The sequence below is a fragment of the Saccopteryx leptura genome, chromosome 6 (assembly GCF_036850995.1).
Source record: "Saccopteryx leptura isolate mSacLep1 chromosome 6, mSacLep1_pri_phased_curated, whole genome shotgun sequence".
Taxonomy (NCBI): Eukaryota; Metazoa; Chordata; class Mammalia; order Chiroptera; family Emballonuridae; genus Saccopteryx; species Saccopteryx leptura.
Window position 1 is genome coordinate 133,276,579 of NC_089508.1, and position 20,219 is coordinate 133,296,797.

At 38.1% G+C, this 20,219-nt stretch overlaps 2 pseudogenes; both read left to right on the plus strand.

Moving 5' to 3' along the window:
* Window positions 1-758: 758 nt before the first annotated feature.
* On the plus strand, window positions 759-12,366 carry LOC136377177 (U2 small nuclear ribonucleoprotein B'' pseudogene; annotated as a pseudogene).
* A 3,427-nt stretch (window positions 12,367-15,793) lies between these two features.
* Window positions 15,794-19,856, plus strand: LOC136376400 (mortality factor 4-like protein 1; annotated as a pseudogene).
* The last annotated feature ends 363 nt before the right edge of the window (window positions 19,857-20,219 follow it).

A 20,219-nucleotide genomic window follows, 5' to 3' on the forward strand; every position in this document is an offset into this window, starting at 1 on the left:
TTGATGTCATGAATTACATTAATTGAGGTTTTTCTAAATTTTAATTTTATTCAGTTACAGTTTACATTCAATATTATTTTGTATTAGCTTTAGGTATGCAGCATAGTGTTTAGACAGTCATATACTTTTGTGTTCTCCCTGATATTTCCAGTACCCAACTGACAACATACGTAGGTATTACAATATGATAGACTATATTCTCTATGTTATATTTCACATCCCCATGACTATTTTTTACTATTAATCTGTAATTTTTAAAAAAGTTTTAAAATTTTGTTTATTAATTTTAGAGAGAGGAGAGAGAGAGAGAGAGAAGAGGGGGCAGAGAGCAGGATACATCAACTCATAGTAGTACAAGGGGTCCTCGGGTTATGACACAATTTTATTCCTATGAAAGTGAAAGAACCTGAATTTTGGTGTGCATCAAAACACACCTTGGCCTAAATCACTTACCTATCCTAACACAGTTGTAAAATCATAATCTGGAACATAAAAGCACAATTAAGCCACAGAAAAAGAAAAAGGTCATAAATATACTGTACTGTATGTACAGTGTACTGTAGTAACAGAAAAAAATGATAAAAAGTGAGTGTAAAAAAAATGTCTTATCTTTATTCCTGTGGTTGGCTTGCACACTGGAAGGGGCATTGCAAGGTGGGAGAGAGTGACCTATCAGGAGAGGGAAGCTGGAGAGGCAGGAGAACCTGCAGAAGGTGCTGGAGATACTGGGTCAGGTGAATCAGGATTGCTTAAGGAACATGCAGGAGATTCTGGAGATGATTCTACCTGCACTACAGGTGTTTCAGCTCGAGAAACAGCTGATGGTAGAGGGTACAGGATCTCTTGCTGGCCTCTCTACCTTCTTAAAGAATTGTTCCAGGCTAGTCTGGAAGGTTGATGACTTATTCTCTTCCAAAATCTGCCCATAGTATTGCAAAGCATCCAACTCTGTAGAACTTACTCTGTTATTGCTGAGGTCCTCAGCCTGAAATTTTGCCAACCCACCCTCTACCATAGAAAAACCTTCTGCCGGACCATTGGTAGTAAATCTCTTTGGTTCTGGGGTTTCTATCTCTTCCTCTTCAATCAGCTGCTCTCTAGCTGAATGAGGTCCTCAGCAGGCAGCTCCTCTCCATGTGATAGAAGCTTCTGTGACATCTATTGTGATAGCTTTCCTCTTCTTTGAAGCATGACTATCTGAAAATTGACTTTCTCTTAGGAGCCATGATAAGACCAAAAAGTCACCAAAGAAACATAAACAGAACACTTGTGTTTTGAACAGTCCAAAATGGCGTAGGTAAGCATACTGCGGGACACCAACTCCCTCATTCATGTGCTGCATTACTGCGTGTTCTTCCATCATGTGCAACCAAACTAGTTTGCCCACGTAGTCCGAAAGTATGATGCTAATAGCGTAAGCGGAAACACTCACGTCTCAATTTTTAAAAGTTTTTATGGGAGTGAGCATCATAAACTCAAAACATTGTATGACAGTTGAAACTGTCATAACCCAAGGATCCCCTGTAGTTGCTTCTCATATGTGCCATGACCAGGCAAGCCTAGGGTTTCAAACCGGCAAACTCAGCATTCCAAGTTGATGCTTTATCCATTGCAGGTCAGGCTTAATCTGTACTTTTCAATCCCTTCACATTTTTTACCCAGTCTCCCAAACACCCTCTCCTCTGCCAACCATCAGTTTGTTGTCTGTAAGTCTGTTTTTGTTTTGTTTATTCATTTATACTGTTCTTTAGATTTCACTTAAAGTGAAATTATATGGTACTTATCTTTCTTTACCTGACTTATTTCACTTACCATAATACCCTCTATGTCCATCCATGCTGTCACAAATGAAAAGATTTTGTTCTTTTTTTATGGCCATTTATTAGTCATAATTTTTATCTTTAAAAAAAAATCTTCTTAAAGAAGACCCTTTAATGTTTTTTATAATACTGGTTTTGTGGGGATGAACTTCTTTATCTTTTTCTTCTCTGGGAAGCTTTTTATCTGTTCTACAATTTAAAATGATGGCTTTGCTGGGTAGAATAATCTTGGTTATAGGTCATTTCATTACTTTGAATATTTCTTGCCACTCCCTTGTGGCCAGCAAAGTTTCTTTTTTTTAAATTTTATTAAATTTTTTATTTTAATTTATTGTGTTTACATAGATTCAAGTGTCCCATCGAATATATCTCCCTCTCCCCAAAACCCCGTGTTCCCCTTGATACCCCCTTCCCCCCTCCCCCCCCCGCACCCCTCCCCACTTCCCTCCAGGATTTGCTGTCCTGCTCTCTTTGTCTCTGTGTTATGTATACATAATTTCACTAATCCCTTTCCCCTCTCTGATCCCATCTTCTCTTCCCCTTTCCCTCTGGTCCCTTTGAACTTCTTTATCTTTCTCTATTCCATTCATTAGTTGACAATGTTCATTATATTCCTCATATGAGTGGGGTCATATAATATTTTTCTTTTTCTGCCTGGCTTATTTCACTTAGTGTAATAGTGTCCAGGTCCATCCATGTTGTGACAAAAGGTAAGATTTCCTTTTCTTTCATGGCCCCATAGTATTCCATTGTGTATATGTACCAGGGCTTTTTAATGCACTCGTCCACTGACGGACACTTGGGCTGTTTCTAGATCTTCACTATTGTGAACAATGCTGCCATAAACATGGGGGTGCATTTCTCCTTTTGGAACAGTGATATGGTGTTCTTGGGATATATTCCTAAAAGTGGGGTGGCAGGGTCAAAAGGCAGTTTGATTTTTAATTTTTTGAGGAATCTCCATACTGTTTTCCACAGTGTCTGCACCAGTCTGCATTCCCACAAGCAGTGCAGGAGGGTTCCCTTTTCTTCACATCCTCGCCAGCACTTATTCTGTGTTGTTTTGTTGATGAGTGCCATTCTGACTGGTGTGAGGTGATATCTCACTGTGGTTTTAATTTGCATTTCTCTAATGATTAGTGATTGGTATAGATATTTTAATGATGTTTATTCTTCCTTTCCATGAACACGGTATATGCTTCTACTTGTTTGTATTTTCCTTGATTTATAATTTTCCAAGTACAAGTCTTTAACCTCCTTGGTTAAATTTACTCCTAGGTACTTTTTTTTTGTTTGTTGCAATAATGAAGGGGATTGTTTTCTTAATTTCTACTTCAGACAGTTTGTTGGTGTATAAAAATACCCCTGAGTTCTCAATATTAATTTTATATCCTGCCACCTTGCTGAATTCATTTATCAGGTCCAGTAGTTTCTAGACTGACACTTTAGGGTTTTCTATGTACAGTATCATATCAATCAGCAAATAATGATAGTTTTACTTCTTCTTTTCCAATTTGGATGCCTTTATCTCTTCTTCTAGTCTGATTGCTGTGGCTAGGACTTCCAGCACTATGTTGAATAAGGAAGAAAGGGGGCATCCCTGCCTTGTTCCTGATCTTAAGGGGATTGCTTTTAATTTTTGCCCATTGAGTACGATGTTGGCTGTGGATTTGTCATAGATGGCCTTTATCATGTTGAGGTATGTTCCCTGTATTCCCACTTTGTTGAGAGTTTTGATCATAAATGGGTGCTGGATTTTATCAAATGCTTTTTCTGTGTGTATTGATATTATCATGTTATTTTTTGACTTTTGTTTATGTGATAAGTCACATTGATTGATTTGCAAGTATTGTACCAGCCTTGCCTCCCCAGAATAAATCCCACTTGATCATGATGTATGATTTTCTTCATGTATTGCTGTATTTAGTTTGCTAATATTTTGTTGAGAATTTTAGCTTCTAAATTCATCAGGGATGTTGGTCTATAGTTTTCTTTCTTTGTACTATCTTTGCCTGGTTTTGGAATGAGGATTATGCTCGCCTCATAAAAGAAGCTTGGAAGTCTTCCCTCCTCTTGAATTGTTTGAAATAGCTTGAGAAGGATAGGAGTTAGTTATTCTTTGACTATTTGGTAAAATTTGCCTGAGAAGCCATCTGGCCCAGGACTTTTGTTTGTTGGGAGTTTTTTGATAACTGTTTCAATCTCATTTGGTGAAATTGGTCTATTTAGGTTTTCTGGTTCTTACAGATTGATTTTTTTTTTTTTTTTGTATTTTTCTGAAGCTGGAAATGGGGAGAGACAGTCAGACAGACTCTCGCACGCGCCCATCCGAGATCCACCCGGCACGCCCACCAGGGGGCGACGCTCTGCCCACCAGGGGGCGATGCTCTGCCCCTCCGGGGCATCGCTCTGTTGCGATCAGAGACACTCTAGCGCCTGGGGCAGAGGCCAAGGAGCCATCCCCAGTGCCCGGGCCATCTTTGCTCCAATGGAGCCTCGGCTGCGGGAGGAGAAGAGAGAGACAGAGAGGAAGGAGAGGGGGAGGGGTGGAGAAGCAGATGGGCGCTTCTCCTGTGTGCCCTGGCCGGGAATCGAACCCGGGACTTCTGCACGCCAGGCCGACACTCTACCACTGAGCCAACCGGCCAGGGCCTACAGATTGATTTTTGAAAGATTATATGTTTCAAGGAATTTGTCCTTTTCACCTAGATTGTCTAATTATTTTTATACAGTTCTTCATAGTATTTTCTAACAATCTTTGTATTTCTGCTGTGTCAATTGTTACTTCTCCACTTTCATTTCTAATTTTATTTATTTATTTTTTTCTTGGTGAATCTGGTTAAAGGTTCATCAATCTTTTTTACGTTTTCAAAGTACCGGCTCCTGGTTTTATTGATCCTCTGTATTGTTTTTTCAGCCTCTATGTCATTTATTTCCACTCTGATCTTTATTATTATTTTTTTCCTTCTACTTCCTCTGGGCTTTACATGCTGTTTATTTGAGCTTTTTCTTGCTTCTTAAAGTATACCTGTAATGCTATAAACTTCCCTCTCAGGACTGCTTTTGCTGTGCCTCATAAATTTTGAGTTGTTGTATGTTCATTTTTATTTGTTTCAAGGAAATTTTTGATTTCTTCCTTGATCTCTTTGTTAACCCATTTGTTATTTAATAACATGCTATTTAGTCTCCAAGTGTTTGAGTGTTAATCAGTTTTTCTATTATAGTTAATTTCTAATTTTATGCCCTTGTGATCAGAGAAGATGCTTGGTATGATTTCAATCTTCTTAAATTTATTGAGACTCATTTTGTGTCCTAACGTGTGGTCTATCCTAGAGAATGTACCATGAGCACTTGAAAACAGGGTCTATTCTGCTGCTTTTAGGGTGAAAGGTTCTGAAAATATCTATTAAATGCAGTTGATCTAATGTGTCCTTTAAGGCTGCTGTTTCTTTGTTAATTTTCTTTCTTGAGGATCTATCCATTGATGTTAGTGGGGTATTAAAACCCCCTGTTATTATACTATTGCTGTTGATCTTGCCCTTTATGTCAATCAAAATCTGCTTTATATATTTAGGTGCTCCTATATTAGGCGCATAGATATTTATATTGGTTATATCTTCCTGTTGGATTGCTCCCTTTATCAGTATGTAGTGACCTTCTTTATCCCTTACTATAGCCTTTGTTTTAAAGTCTATTTTGTCAGATATAAGTGTTGCTACTCCAGCTTTTATTTCCCTTTCTGTTTGCATGGAATTCTTTTTTTCCATCCCTTCACTCTCAGTCTATGTGTATCTTTTGTTCTGAGATGAGTCTCTTGTAGGCAGCATATGAACGGGTCCTGTTTTCTTATCCATTCAGCTACCCTATGTCTTTTGATTGGAGCATTTGGTCTATTAACATTTACGGTGGTTATTGATATGTAGTTGTTTATTGCCATTTTATTCTTTAAACCCACATTCCTCTTTTTCTATATTTTTTTCTTTCCTTTGCTCTGTTTATAGTAGGCCCTTAATATTTCTTGCAGCATTGGTTTAGTTGTAATGAATTCCTTTAGTTTTTTTGTCTGGGAAGCTTTTTATTTCTCCTTCAATTTTAAACAATAACCTTGCTGGATAAAGAAGTCTTGGTTGTAGGCTCTTGTTTTGCATTACTTTAAATATTTCTTGCCATTCCCTTCTAGTGTTTCTGTTGAAAAGTCAGATATCATCCTTATGGGGGCTCTTCTGTAGGTAATTGACTTCTTTTCTCTTGTAGCTTTTAGTGTTCTTTCTTTATCTCTTAATTTTGTTATTTTAATTATGATGTGTCTTAGAGTAGGCTTCTTTGGGTTTCTCTTTAATGGGAATCTCTGTGCTTCCTGAACCTGTGTGACTATTTAACTTCATCAATTTAGGGAAGTTTTCAGCTATGATTTCTTCATTCAGATTCTCTATCCTTTGTTCTTTCTCTTCTCCTTCTGGAACCCCTATAATGCGGATGTTATTTCTCTTCATGTTGTCACAGAGCTCTCTTAGAGTTTCCTCAGATTTTTTGATCCTCTTTTCTTTTTGCTGCTCTGCTTCTGTGCCTTCAGTTATCTTGTCCTCTAAATTGCTGATTTGATCCTCTGCTTCATCCAGCCTGCTTTTAATTCCTTCCAGTGTAGTCTTCATTTCTGATACTGTGTTTTTCATTTCAGATTCTTTTTTATGATTTCAGTGTCCTTTTTGATGTTTGCTATCTCTTTATTTAAGTGCTCATTGTGTCCATTGTTGCTCTAAGATCTTTGAGCATCCTAGCAATCATTATTCTAAACTCTGCATCCAGTAATTTGGTTACTTCCATCTCACTCAGTTCTTTTTCTGGGGATTTCTCTTGTTGATTCATTTAAATTGCATTTCTCTCTGTATAGACTGCTTCTTTGGATGTGTTGTTTGTGTAGCTAGTGGAGTGTAGGGTTGGCATTGTCTGCCTCCAGCTTTCAGTAGTGTTGTTCTAGATCTCCTTGGGTTGGCCTCAGTTGTTGTTTGTAATCCGTTGTGGGCTACTTGTCTGCGTTACTGCTCTTTTTACCATTTGTGTCAGCGTTTTCTATGCCTTAGCTGGGTCAGTTGTGAGGACACTTTCCTTAAGATACCACTCTAACTAAGGTCATAAGGTCCTGAGCTGATGCTCTCTGTATTTGGCTGCTGGATGTACCAGCCCTGGACCTCCCTGGCCAAAACCTGGCACAGACTAGTGAGGGTCACTGCTTATAACTGGCCCTTAGCAACCTTCTTGGAGCTATAGGCAATCCAGAATTTGTGACTGCCTCTGCTAAGCCCAGGTGCCATTGTAAATATCAGCTGCGCTCCTAGCCTGGCTTTTATCTACTCTTGGCCAGTGTGTGTGGCCTCTCTATTCCAGAGGTGTGGTCTTTCTGCCAGCCCCCATGCTGCCGCCACCTCCTCAGGCACTTGAGCACCAGCACTGCTGGGCTATTATAGTTGTTTCAAATTTATGGTTTGATAATTCCAACATCCTTGTCATATCTGGAGTCTAATTTTGATGCTTTTTGTGTCTATTCAAATTGTGGGTTTTTTACTTTAGTATGCCTGTTGAAAGAATGACATAATGTATTAAGTAAAAGGAGCTCTGGTGAGTAGGTATTTAGTAATGTATTAATTAGTATGGTGTGAAGAGAATGGAAGCATTTTATAGTCTCATGATTGATGTCAACTCTTTTGGTGAGTCTGTGCCCATGGATTATCAACTTCACCAAGCTTCTCAGTTTTTTTTTCCCCAGAAGTGGAAGAGGCTGACTAGAGGGTGCTGGAGTTGGGTATTTCCCTTAGTTTTTTATTATAACCTCAGCATGCTATGCTCTGATAAAATAGTTTCTCCTAAGGGAAGGCCTTGTTAAGAACAGAATTCTCTGGCCTAATTGAAAATGGTTTATTTTTCTCTATTCCTGCTGGATACTATAGGATTTCTCTGTGATCCTCACTGTGGAAATTGGTAGAATTCCTGAAGGTAAAACTCATGAAAGTGTGGGAGCCTTCTTTTTTTTATTTTTATTAAGTGAGAGGTGAGGAGACAAAGAGACAGACTTCTGCATGTGCCCTGACTTGGATCCATCTGGCAAGCCCCCTACTGGGTGATGCTCTGCCTATCTGGGGATATTGCTTTGTTGCTTGGCAACCAAGCTATTTTAGTGCCTTAGGTGAGGCCATGGAGCCATCCTCGGTGCTTGGGGCCAACTTGCTTAACCTTTCAAGTCATGGTTGTGGGAGGGGAAGAGAAAAAGCGAGAGGAGAGGAAGGAGGAGGGGTGGAGAAGCAGATGGTTGCTTTTCCTGTGTGCCCTGACAAATCGAACCTGGAACTTCTACATGCTGGGCTGATGCTCTACTAATAAGTCAACCAGCCAGGACCAGAGCCTTCTGAAAACTGGGATCTCCTGGGGTTTTTATCTCTCAAGCTTTTCCACACTGAGTCTCTAGCAATTTGATAATTGCAGTTCAAATTTTTAAATCCAAATACTCATTTTCATAGGTGTGTTTCTACTCCAGTAAGTTGTAATTCTATCTACCTGTCTCTTCAATTCGTGGGGAAGAGTTTTGCCCTGTTTTCTCATTTTTCTGATGAATCTAAAAAGGAGTTGTTGATTTTTCTGTTTGTTCATATTTTTTTACTTGTTGTTAGGATGAAATGACAACTTCTAAGCTCATTACATGCTGGACTGGAAACCAAAAGTCTGAAATATATTTTCAGATACATAAAAGCTGATCTTTCATCAGACACAGATCTGCCCTATAAAAACTTGGTCCTACAGAAAGAAATAAAACCAGGAGTATTATTATAAGGTTCTTAAACTATATAAAGTAGTACTATAGTTTTATTTGAAGAGTGATTGTGATTAATTAAAGGAGTATACTGAAACCTGTAGGACAACCACTAAAATTTGTTTAAAAAGAGGTACAAATAGGCCCTGGCTGGCCTGCTAAGTGGTAGAGTATCAACTCAGCATGTGTATGTCCCAGGTTCAATTACTGGTCAGGGCACAACGGAGAAGTGATCATCTGCTTCTCCACAACTCCCCCCTCCTCTCTGTCTCTCTCTTTTCTTTTCTATCTCTTCCCCTCCCACAGCCATGGTTTGAAAGGTTCGAGTTCATTGATCCCAGACACTGAGGATAGCTCCATGGAGCCTCCATTTCAGGTGCTAAAATAGCTTGGTCGTGAGTATGGCCCCAGATGGACAGAGCATCAGCCCCAGACAGGGGCTGCCAGGTGCATCTCGGTAGGGGTGCATGTGGGAGTCTGTTTCTCTATTTCCTCTTCTCTCACTTGAAAAAGAAGAAAAAAATAAAAATAAGTAAAAAACAGATATAAATAATAAGCCAAAAATAAATATAAAAAATGGAGTAATAAAAACTGCCAATCCCAAAGCAGGCAGAAAAAGGAAAAAAAAAGGAACAAAGAACAGATGGAACAAATAGGATCAACTTAAAAAAATAGTAGATTTTAAACCAACTATATCATAATTATATTAAATATAAATTATTTTAAAACACAAATTAAAAGATAGAGATTGTTAAATTGGATGAAGAAGCAAATTACATGTCTGATAAAAGACTATTATCTAAAATATACAAAAAAGTCTTAAAGTGCAACAATAACACTGCAGAATAATTTTTTTTTTCATTTTATGTTGCATGAGGTTTTAGAACTTTTTCTATATATTTCTGCATCACTGATTTCAAATCTGAAATCTGGTTTTTTTTGGTGCATGCTCTAGTTTTTATGAGCTTTTCATTTCTTTTTGTTCCAGTTAATGGCATGCATTAGTTTTTAAATTGGAGTTAAAGGGCAACAACTCTTGGATTGAACATAACCACAAGGCAATTAATGTTAACAAACATCACTTTTACATAATTGTAGTTGTTTCTAAATGTAAAAAATTATTACCTGATAAAAACACCCTCTTATTTTGTTTTAAGATTGGATCATGGCTTCTTCAAGTAGGTGTAAATATAAGAATAGGCCTGACACCTTCTGTTATATATGTGGCTTTTACACACTTCAACATCAAAGTCACAATATTTCATCATTTGTGACATGTGCATATATTGCCTATTTTCACGTTCCCCTTGGCAATCAAGACAAGAATTGGGCTCCTCATATTGTGAGTCATAAATGCTTCATGACTGGACAAAAGGAAAACGCAAAAGAATGCCTTTTGGTATTCCCATGGTTTAGTGTGAACCTAAGGACCACAGCAGTGACTGTTATTTCTGTCTGATCCATACAAAGGGCATCAGCAAGAAAAAACAGCATATGATCACATATCCTAATATTCCTTCAGCAATACTACCTATCCCACACTCTGAGACACTCCCGGTTCCAGTTTTCAATGGTTTTATTTCTTCTAAGGATGAAGAAAGTGAACATGGTGATTGAGTGTATTTTGATAAGATGCATGAGGAAATGATTGTAGAATCTGAAGGGTCTTCTGATGCCAAGCAGTAATGTTTGGTAATGTTTATGCAGCAGTTCCAATTGGTTATTCAACTCTTCTGCAAAAAGATTATAATGACATAAAAATTGTCCTCGACTTTGTGAAGTATGAGGAGCATAACTGGATCATTTGTGTAGATCTTAAAATGGTAACTTTCCTGCTAGGACAACAGAGAGGTTTCATGAAGTATCCTTGCTTTCTGTGTTTTTGTGACAGCTGAGCTCAGGAGAAACACTGGACACAGAAGGAGTGGCCGAAACATGAAGCTCTGGAAGTAGGGATGCAAAATATTGTGAATGAACCTGTAGTTAATCGAGACAGGATCATCTTTACCCACTTCTCATCAAACTTGGCTTAATGAAGCAGTTTGTTCAGGCTTTGAATAGAGAAAGTGAATGCTTTCAACATATTATTTCTGCTTTTCCTGCCTTGTCTTTTGAGAAGATAAAAGCAGGTGTATTCAATGGACCTCAAATTTGAACCCTCATACATGACAAAGAATTAACCAGGAAGATGAATAAGGAGGAGAAAACAGCATGGCAGTCTTTTGTGGCAGGTACAAAGAACTTCCTTGACAACAAAAAAGCAGAAAACTATGAACTTCTGGTTCAAAGGATGCTGTTGGCTTTCCACGACATTGGATGTAACATGAGCATTAATAGTCACCTTGATAAGTTTCCCAAAAATCTTGGAGCTGTCAGTGATAATCAGACTACTGCTGGAGCATCAAACAAGATTGTCCTCAACAAGTACACAAACACAAGAGCTACAAACGCAAATTTTTGCCTGAACAGAATTTAAATTTTTGCACAAATTTTATGATTCAATTAAGTGTTTTAATATGTTCTATTTTGAACTTGTAGACAAATTCTGATGCAATCATATCTGCACTTGATCTTAGCCAAAAGGCCAAGAAGCGATTGATGCAATCATATCTGTTAGTGTATTAGTGTATTTACTGCATTATATAAATTATTATATTTTCACAAAGATGATGCCCAAGAAGACATTCTACTTCATTATATTAAACTAAATGTTGAAAATTTTACAATAATATGAAAACCTAAAATCTTGAATTGCAAAAAGAAAAAATGTAGCTTATAGAGAAAACCTAATGTCAGATTTGAGATCAGCACACTTGATTAGGTAAGAACAAGTGTTTTTGTGGATGCAACAAAAATTTTGTTCCCTAGTGTAATATAACAAACAACTCAATTTAAAAATGGGCAAAGTATCTGAACAGACACTTCATCAAAGATATACAAAAGGCAGGTAAACATATGAAAAGATGCCCTGTTTTGCCATGTAGTCTATATTGTGACTTTAAAGACCATGAAAATGAGGGGGCAAGCCTTTGCTCTATTTAATGAACTGGATTCATCTATGAATGCTTTGAGATGGTTACAAGGATTTCCATTTTATTTTTTAAAATATTTTATTTATTGATTTTAGAGAGACAATATATAAAGAAAGGCGGGGGGGGGGGGGGACAAGAAGCATCAACTCATAGTAGTTGCTTCTCATATGTGCCTTGACCGGGCAAGCCCTGAGTTCCAAACCAGCAACTCAGCATTCCAAGTTGACACTTTATCCACTGTGCCACCATAGGTCAGGGAAGTATTTCCATTTTATGATAAACCAGTGTGAATCCAGTATGCAAAAACAGATTCAAATATAATATCTAAAATGTGTGGCACCTTTGCTGACAAAGAGAAGAAAAAAGCCCAAACTATGGAACAGACAGCAATGACTGTTGATAAAAAGCCTGATCAGGGAGCATCCAATACAGCTAATACCCAAGGAAATGCAACATCAAATCCTCAGGTTCCTGATTATCCTCCAAACTATATTTTATTCTATAATAATTTACCAGAATAGATTAATAAGATGATGTTTTCCATTCTATTTAATCAGTTCCCTGTTTTCAAGGAAGTATGTTTGGTACCTGGGAGGCATGACATTGCACTTGTTGAATTTGAAAATGGACAGGTTGGAGCTGCCAGGGAGCTTTACAAGAATTTAAGATCACATCATGTCATTCCATGAAGATCACCTATGCCAAGAAATAACAATTGGGAAAGTTGTCTTTAGAGGACTTGATGTTATTCATAGCATTTGTTTTCATAACATTTGATCAGGCCATTTTAATAGTTGTTGGTGGGAGAAAGTGAAAGAATTTTTGTGTAGGTTTTCAAAAATTACCTATTCTTTCTTTAGCCTACCAGTGAATTGTGAAATGTGAAGACTTTAATTTTCTACAATAAACTTTTATTTGTATTCGAAAAAGAAAAAAATACATGGCAGAATCTAACATATTTATTGCTAAGTGAAAAAAGCCAATCTGAAAGGCTAAATAATGTATGATGCCAACCACATGACATTTTGGGAAGGCCTAAACCATGGAAATAGTAAAAAGATCATTGGTGGCCAAGAGTTCAAGGAGTGAGGAGAAATAATAAATACATGGAGTGCAGGGCATTTTTAAGGCTGTGAAACTATTGAGTATGGTAAAGTAATGGCGGCTAAATGTTATATTTGTCAAAACCCATAGAACTGTCCAAGACAAAGAATGAACCCCATTGTAAACTGGGGACATTAGTTGATAATAATATACCAATATTTGTTCATGAATTGCAACAAATTTTATCTCACTAATACTAGATGTTAATAGGAGAAATTGTTTGTTTGTGTGTGTGTGTGTGTGTGTGTGTGTGTGTGTGTGTGTGTGTGTGTGTGAAGGGGAAAGAAGTAACCAGGAAAACACTGCAAGTCCTGCTCAGATTTTCTGTAAATCTAAAACCTCTCTTTAAAAATTATATTGATTTCAAAAAAGTAAAATTATGGGAAATTATATACCATTAAAACATGAAACAAAAGACCCTTGCCACATTGCTCAGTTGGTTAGAGCATTGTCCTGATACACCAAGGTTGCAGGTTTGATCCCCAGTCAGGGCACATATAAGAATCAACTGGTGAATGCATAAGTGGAACAACAAATTGATGTGTCTCTTTCTCTGTCTCCCTTCCTCTCTCCCTAAAATCAATATATTGATATAAATGGGAATTGGGAAGGGAAAAAAACAAACAAAAAGAAAGTTGGAGTGGCTATATTAATAACAGACAAAATAGGCTTCAGAATGAGAACTACTACAAGGTATAAGAGGGACATTACAAGAATACAGTGTGCCCGTAAAATCATGGTGCACTTTTGGCTGGTCACAGGAAAGCAACAAAAGACTATAGAAATGTGAAATCTGCACCAAATAAAAGGAAAAGCCTCCCAGTTTCTGCAGGATGATGTGGCAGCATGTGCGCATGCGCAAATGATGACATAACACCGTGTATACAGCGGAGAAGCCCACGGCCATGCCAGTCGAGATGTGGACGGTACAGAGGAAAGTTCAATGTGTTCTGTGGCTTGCTAAATTTGAATTCGTGACCAAAGTGCAACGTGAATATTGGCGCGTTTATAACGAAGCGCCACCACATAGGAATAAAATTAATCGGTGGGATAAGCAGTTGAAGGAAACCAGCAGTTTGGTGGAGAAACTCCGTTCTGGTAGGCCATAAGTCAGTGACGAGTCTGTAGAGGCTATACGGGATAGCTACCTAAGGAGCCCTAAAAAATCTGTGTGTGAGCCCACATCAAACTGCACTGAATAGGTATGAAACTGGGAGAGTTTTTCTTTTATTTGGTGCAGATTTCACATTTCTATCATCTTTTGTTGCTTTCCTGTGACCGGTCAAAAGTGCACATGACTTTACGGACACACTGTATATAACAATCCTAATTGTGTATGTACCTAACAGAAGTTTCAAAAAACATGGAACAAAAACTGATAGAACTGAGTAGAAACAGAAAGATCTTAGAGCAACAATGGACACAATGAGACTTAAATAAAGAGATAGCAAACATCAAAAAGGACATTGAAATCATAAAAAAGAATCAGTCAGAAATGAAAAACACAGTATCAGAAATGAAGACTACACTGGAAGGAATTAAAAGCAGGCTGGATGAAGCAGAGGATCAAATCAGCAATTTAGAGGACAAGATAAATGAAAGCATGGAAGCAGAGCAGCAAAAAGAAAAGAGGATCAAAAAATCTGAGGAAACTCTAAGAGAGCTCTAGGAAAACAAGAGAGACAACATTCACATAATAGGGTTTCCTGAAGGAGAAGAGAAAAAACGAGGGACAGAGAATCTGATTGAAGAAATCATAGCTGAAAACTTCCCTAAATTGATGAAGTAAAAAATCACACACGTTCAAAAGCACAGAGTCCCATTATAAAGAAACCCAAAGAGGCTTACACCAAGACACATCATAATTAAAATAACAAAATTAAGAGATAAAGAAAGAACACTAAAAGCTACAAGAGAAAAGAAGTCAATTACCTACAGAAGAGCCCCCATAAGGATGATATCTGACTTTTCAACAGAAACACTAGAAGGGAATGGCAAGAAATATTTAAAGTAATGCAAAACAAGAGCCTACAACCAAGACTTCTTTATCCAGCAAGGTTATTGTTTAAAATTGAAGGAGAAATAAAAAGCTTCCCAGACAAAAAAACTAAAGGAATTCATTACAACTAAACCAATGCTGCAAGAAATATTAAGGGCCTACTATAAACAGAGCAAAGGAAAGAAAAAAATATAGAAAAAGAGGAATGTGGGTTTAAAGAATAAAATGGCAATAAACAACTACATATCAATAACCACCGTAAATGTTAATAGACCAAATGCTCCAATCAAAAGACATAGGGTAGCTGAATGGATAAGAAAACAGGACCCGTTCATATGCTGCCTACAAGAGACTCATCTCAGAACAAAAGATACACATAGACTGAGAGTGAAGGGATGGAAAAAAAGAATTCCATGCAAACAGAAAGGGAAATAAAAGCTGGAGTAGCAACACTTATATCTGACAAAATAGACTTTAAAACAAAGGCTATAGTAAGGGATAAAGAAGGTCACTACATACTGATAAAGGGAGCAATCCAACAGGAAGATATAACCAATATAAATATCTATGCGCCTAATATAGGAGCACCTAAATATATAAAGCAGATTTTGATTGACATAAAGGGCAAGATCAACAGCAATAGTATAATAACAGGGGGTTTTAATACCCCACTAACATCAATGGATAGATCCTCAAGAAAGAAAATTAACAAAGAAACAGCAGCCTTAAAGGACACATTAGATCAACTGCATTTAATAGATATTTTCAGAACCTTTCACCCTAAAAGCAGCAGAATAGACCCTGTTTTCAAGTGCTCATGGTACATTCTCTAGGATAGACCACACGTTAGGACACAAAATGAGTCTCAATAAATTTAAGAAGATTGAAATCATACCAAGCATCTTCTCTGATCACAAGGGCATAAAATTAGAAATTAACTATAATAGAAAAACTGATTAACACTCAAACACTTGGAGACTAAATAGCATGTTATTAAATAACAAATGGGTTAACAAAGAGATCAAGGAAGAAATCAAAAATTTCCTTGAAACAAATAAAAATGAACATACAACAACTCAAAATTTATGAGGCACAGCAAAAGCAGTCCTGAGAGGGAAGTTTATAGCATTACAAGCATACCTTAAGAAGCAAGAAAAAGCTCAAATAAACAACTTGACCTGCATCTAAACGAACATAAAAAAGAGTAGCGCGTAAAGCCCAGAGGAAGTAAAAGGAAGGAAATAATAAAGATCAGAGTGGAAATAAATGACACAGAGGCTAAAAAAACAATACAGAGGATCAATGAAACCAAGAGCTGGTTCTTTGAAAAGGTAAACAAGATTGATGAACCTTTAACCAGACTCACCAAAAAATAAAGAGAGAGGACTCAAATAAATAAAATTAGAAATGAGAGTGGAGAAGTAACAACTGACACAGCAGAAATACAAAGGGTTGTAAGAAAATACTATGAAGAACTGTATGCCAAAAAATTAGAGAACCTAGGTGAAATGGACAGATTCCTTGAAACATATAATCTTTCAATAATCAATCTGTACCATGGCCAGTTGACTCAGCGGTAGAGTGTCGGCCTGGCATGTGGAAGTCCTAGATTTGATTCCAGGTCAGGGCACACAGGAGATGCGCCCATCTGCTTCTCCACCCTTCCCCTTTCCTTTCTCTCTCTTCCCCTCCTGCAGCCAAGATCCCATTGGAGCAAAGTTGGTCCTGGTGCTGAGGATGGCTCCATGGCCTTTCGTCTCAGGCACTAGAATGGCTCCGATTGCAGCGGAGCAATGCCCCATAGGGTCCGAGCATCGCCCCCTGGTGGGCATGTTGGGTGGATCCCGGTCAGGCGCATGCAGGAGTCTGTCTGTCCCCACTTCTCACTTCAGAAAAATACAAAAAAAGAAAACAATCTGGAAGAATCTGAAAACCTAAACAGTCCCATTACAACAAATGATATTGAAATAGTTATCAAAAAACTCCCAACAAACAAAAGCTCTGGGCCAGATGACTGGAGAAGCGCCCATCTGCTTCTCCACCCCCCCCTCTCCTTCCTCTCTGTCTCTCTCTTCCCCTCCCGCAGCCGAGGCTCCATTGGAGCAAAGATGGCCCAGGCGCTGGGGATGGCTCCTTGGCTTCTGCCCCAGGTGCTAGGGTGGCTCTGGTCGCAACAGAGCGATGCCCCGGAGGTGCAGAGCATCGCCCCCTGGTGGGCAGAGCGTCGCCCCCTGGTGGGCGTGCCAGGTGGATCCCGGTCAGGGCACATGCGGGGGTCTGTCTGACTGTCTCTCCCCATTTCCAGCTTCAGAAAAATACAAAAAAAAAATCATACATCATTATCAGGTGGGATTTATTCTGGGGAGGCAAGACCAGTACAATATTTGCAAATCATTCAATGTGATTCATCATATAACAAAAGGAAGGAGAAAAATCATATGATAATATCAATAGATACAGAAAAAGCATTTGATAAAATTCAGCACCCATTCATGATCAAAATTTTTAACAAAGTGGGAATACAGGGAACATACCTCAATGTGATAAAGGCCATCTATGACAAACCCACAGCCAACATCATACTCAATGGGAAAATATTAAAAGCAATCCCCTTAAGATCAGGAACAAGGCGGGGTGCCCCCATTCACCACTCTTATTCAACATAGTTCTGAAAGTCCTAGCCACAACAATCAGACAATAAGAAGAGATAAAAGGTACCCAAGTTGGAAAAGAAGAAATAAAATTATCATTATTTGTGATGACATGATACTGTACATAGAAAATGCTAAATTCTCAGTAAAAAAAACTACTGGACCTGATAAATAAATTCAGCAAGGTAGTAGGATATAAAATCAATATTCAGAAATCAGAGGCATTGTTATATACTAACAATGAACTGTCTGAAAGAGAAATTAAAAAAACAATCCCCTTCACTATTGCAACAAAAAAAAGGCTGCCCTGGGCAAGAAGACATCTAGTCTGCAACAGAAAAATGTTGAAGTGAAAACAGAAAAGAACAAACAAAACACCTGGAAATGGAAAGGCTGGCTGTCTCAGAGAGACACTGTCGGGAGCCGATCAACAACTGCTGGCTGACAAGGTCACAGCAGAAGAAGATCAAAAACTGCTGATTGACAAAGTCACAGCAGAGAAGACCAATGGCTGCAGGTTGACAAGTCACCCAAAGGAGAGACACAACGATACTTCCCTCTTTGACTTTTTGAATTAATCTGGCCTTATATCCCTCCTTTTCTGGGTGTGTGCTATTATTTATGGCACAGGGATAATAGTACCATGCTTTCCCTGTAGATTTGTAGTAATTTCTTTGGAAATGAGACAGAGGGTGTGAGTTCCACAGAAAAGCCTGTAAGCCCCTTGAACTGGGCTCATAAACATAAGAGGCTGACTATGATATTCCTCGTAAAGGGTTAAGTTTGTAGGAGAATTTCTTCTTAATCATGTTAGAAAGAATAGATTGTGACTTGTGAATGGGTAGGAGGCAGTGGCTGTGCACAGAGCACCTTTCGGCCTTCACTTAATTCAACATTTTTCCTCCCTAGCCTTTTCATGTGATAGAGTAGAGAAACATTCCTTTCTTCTTGCTTATTTGATCTGCAGATAGTGGTACACTCTGAGAAGAATAGAGTCAGAACTTAACTAGTGTTTAAATATAATAAATAAGTAATATTTGACTAGACAATAGTATCTTAGGTTAGGTATAGTAGAATGGCCCATTGTGTGGCCTAGGATGAGAGTGCAGTCGGCAAGAAAAGAATGTTTTACTAAGAGAATTGTCTTTTGACTAAAGCCAATTGCTGGGCTTTCTCAGTGAGATGTTCTCATGAGATTTATATACTTTCCAAGATTTTTTTGATAATGAGAGGAATGTAGGGGAATCCATAGAAGTAATAACAGTTAATGTCTTCTGAAATTATGTTGCTACTAGGCTATCTTGCAAGTGCACTATGTATATCTTTGGGTGAAAGCTACTCTTAATGTTATGTCAATTTCCTTATGAGCAAGCCTTTTAGAATCTTGTTAGAAAAAGTAGGACACTGCATAAACTCAAGGCCATTTACCTGAGCAAGCAGTGGTCCATTGTTAGTCCTTAATGATTTCATCTGCTAATCTCTCTCTGCCCCTTGACTCACAACAGCAGTAAAGTTGAGTTAACTATTAGTACTAATACTTTAAAAGCTTTTACAGATGTTATTATCGCTATTCAAGTTATTTTGTACTTTGAGTGATTTGCTACTTGGTTTGTAATTTATAGATATAAATTAACTGTTATCTGGAAACATGTAAACATAGTGAAACAGAAGCAATGATTAACACCATGTAATTGTAACTCAATGTGTGTGTATAAAAAGGGAGCTATACTAGCATTTGGCAGAGATGCCTGGCAGTAAATGCTAACCAGAGAATAAAGAGAAAGAGAAGAATCCGGCTCTCTCACTCGACTTGCGCCGACGCCGTCTCTTCCTGTGGGACCCCTGGATTCCCCCCGGGGCTGGACCCCGGCAAGACACCGCAGCCTCCTTGGAGGAAAGAGCTTGAGTAGTAGACTCTGCTGTGAAAATGAGGAAACCGAGTTGAAGTGAAGATTCCTGAAGAACTAAACCCAGGGTTTGTTGATGACAGAGACTTAATCACCTGGCAGAAACAGCTCTTTATCTTCTTGCCAACAATGTGGATTCAATTCTGGAGGATTATGCAAATTACAAGAAATCTTGAGGAAACAGATAACAAGGAGTACGCTGTTAATGAAGTTGTGGCCTGAATAAAGAACTACTTCAGTGTAATGTTAGGCACTCCGCTGCTCTACAAATATGAGAGACCACAGTATGTCAAAATCCCTGCACGTCACCCAGATGCACCCATGTCCCAAGTGTATGAAATCTCAGTAGCACATCTACTTGAGATTATGTGTGTGAATTGGAGCAGTGTTGCCCTATACACCTCTGGATGAGAAGAGCCTTGCTTTATTTCTGAATTATCTTCATGATTTTCTAAAACACCTGCCAGAGAATTCGGCAACTTTGCTTAATGCCAGCGAGTATGAAGTGACTCCTCCGGAATACCAATGGAAAGATGTGTGAGGCGCTTACTTACACTTATGTTTGGGAGTAACACATTTCTGTTCTTAGTTCTTCTCTATACAAATGCTGTGCTTTGAAGATGTTAGTCTATAACAGAATGGATGTTTGTGTTCTGTTTGATTTTAAACAGAGAAAATAAAAGATAATACAGCTCCTCTTTTTCTTCTTTCATTTCCAAGTTGCTACCAGTGTATTAATGGACAATGGAGAGAGACAATAGTGTTCTATTGTCCAGTTGTCAAAGTTGCTTTTCAATGCCTTTGACACTACACACTTTTATATGTTAATGCTATATGACAAAATGCTCTGATTTCTAGTGCCAACAGTTCAATTCAAGGTTATGTAACTGATCACACTCATCTA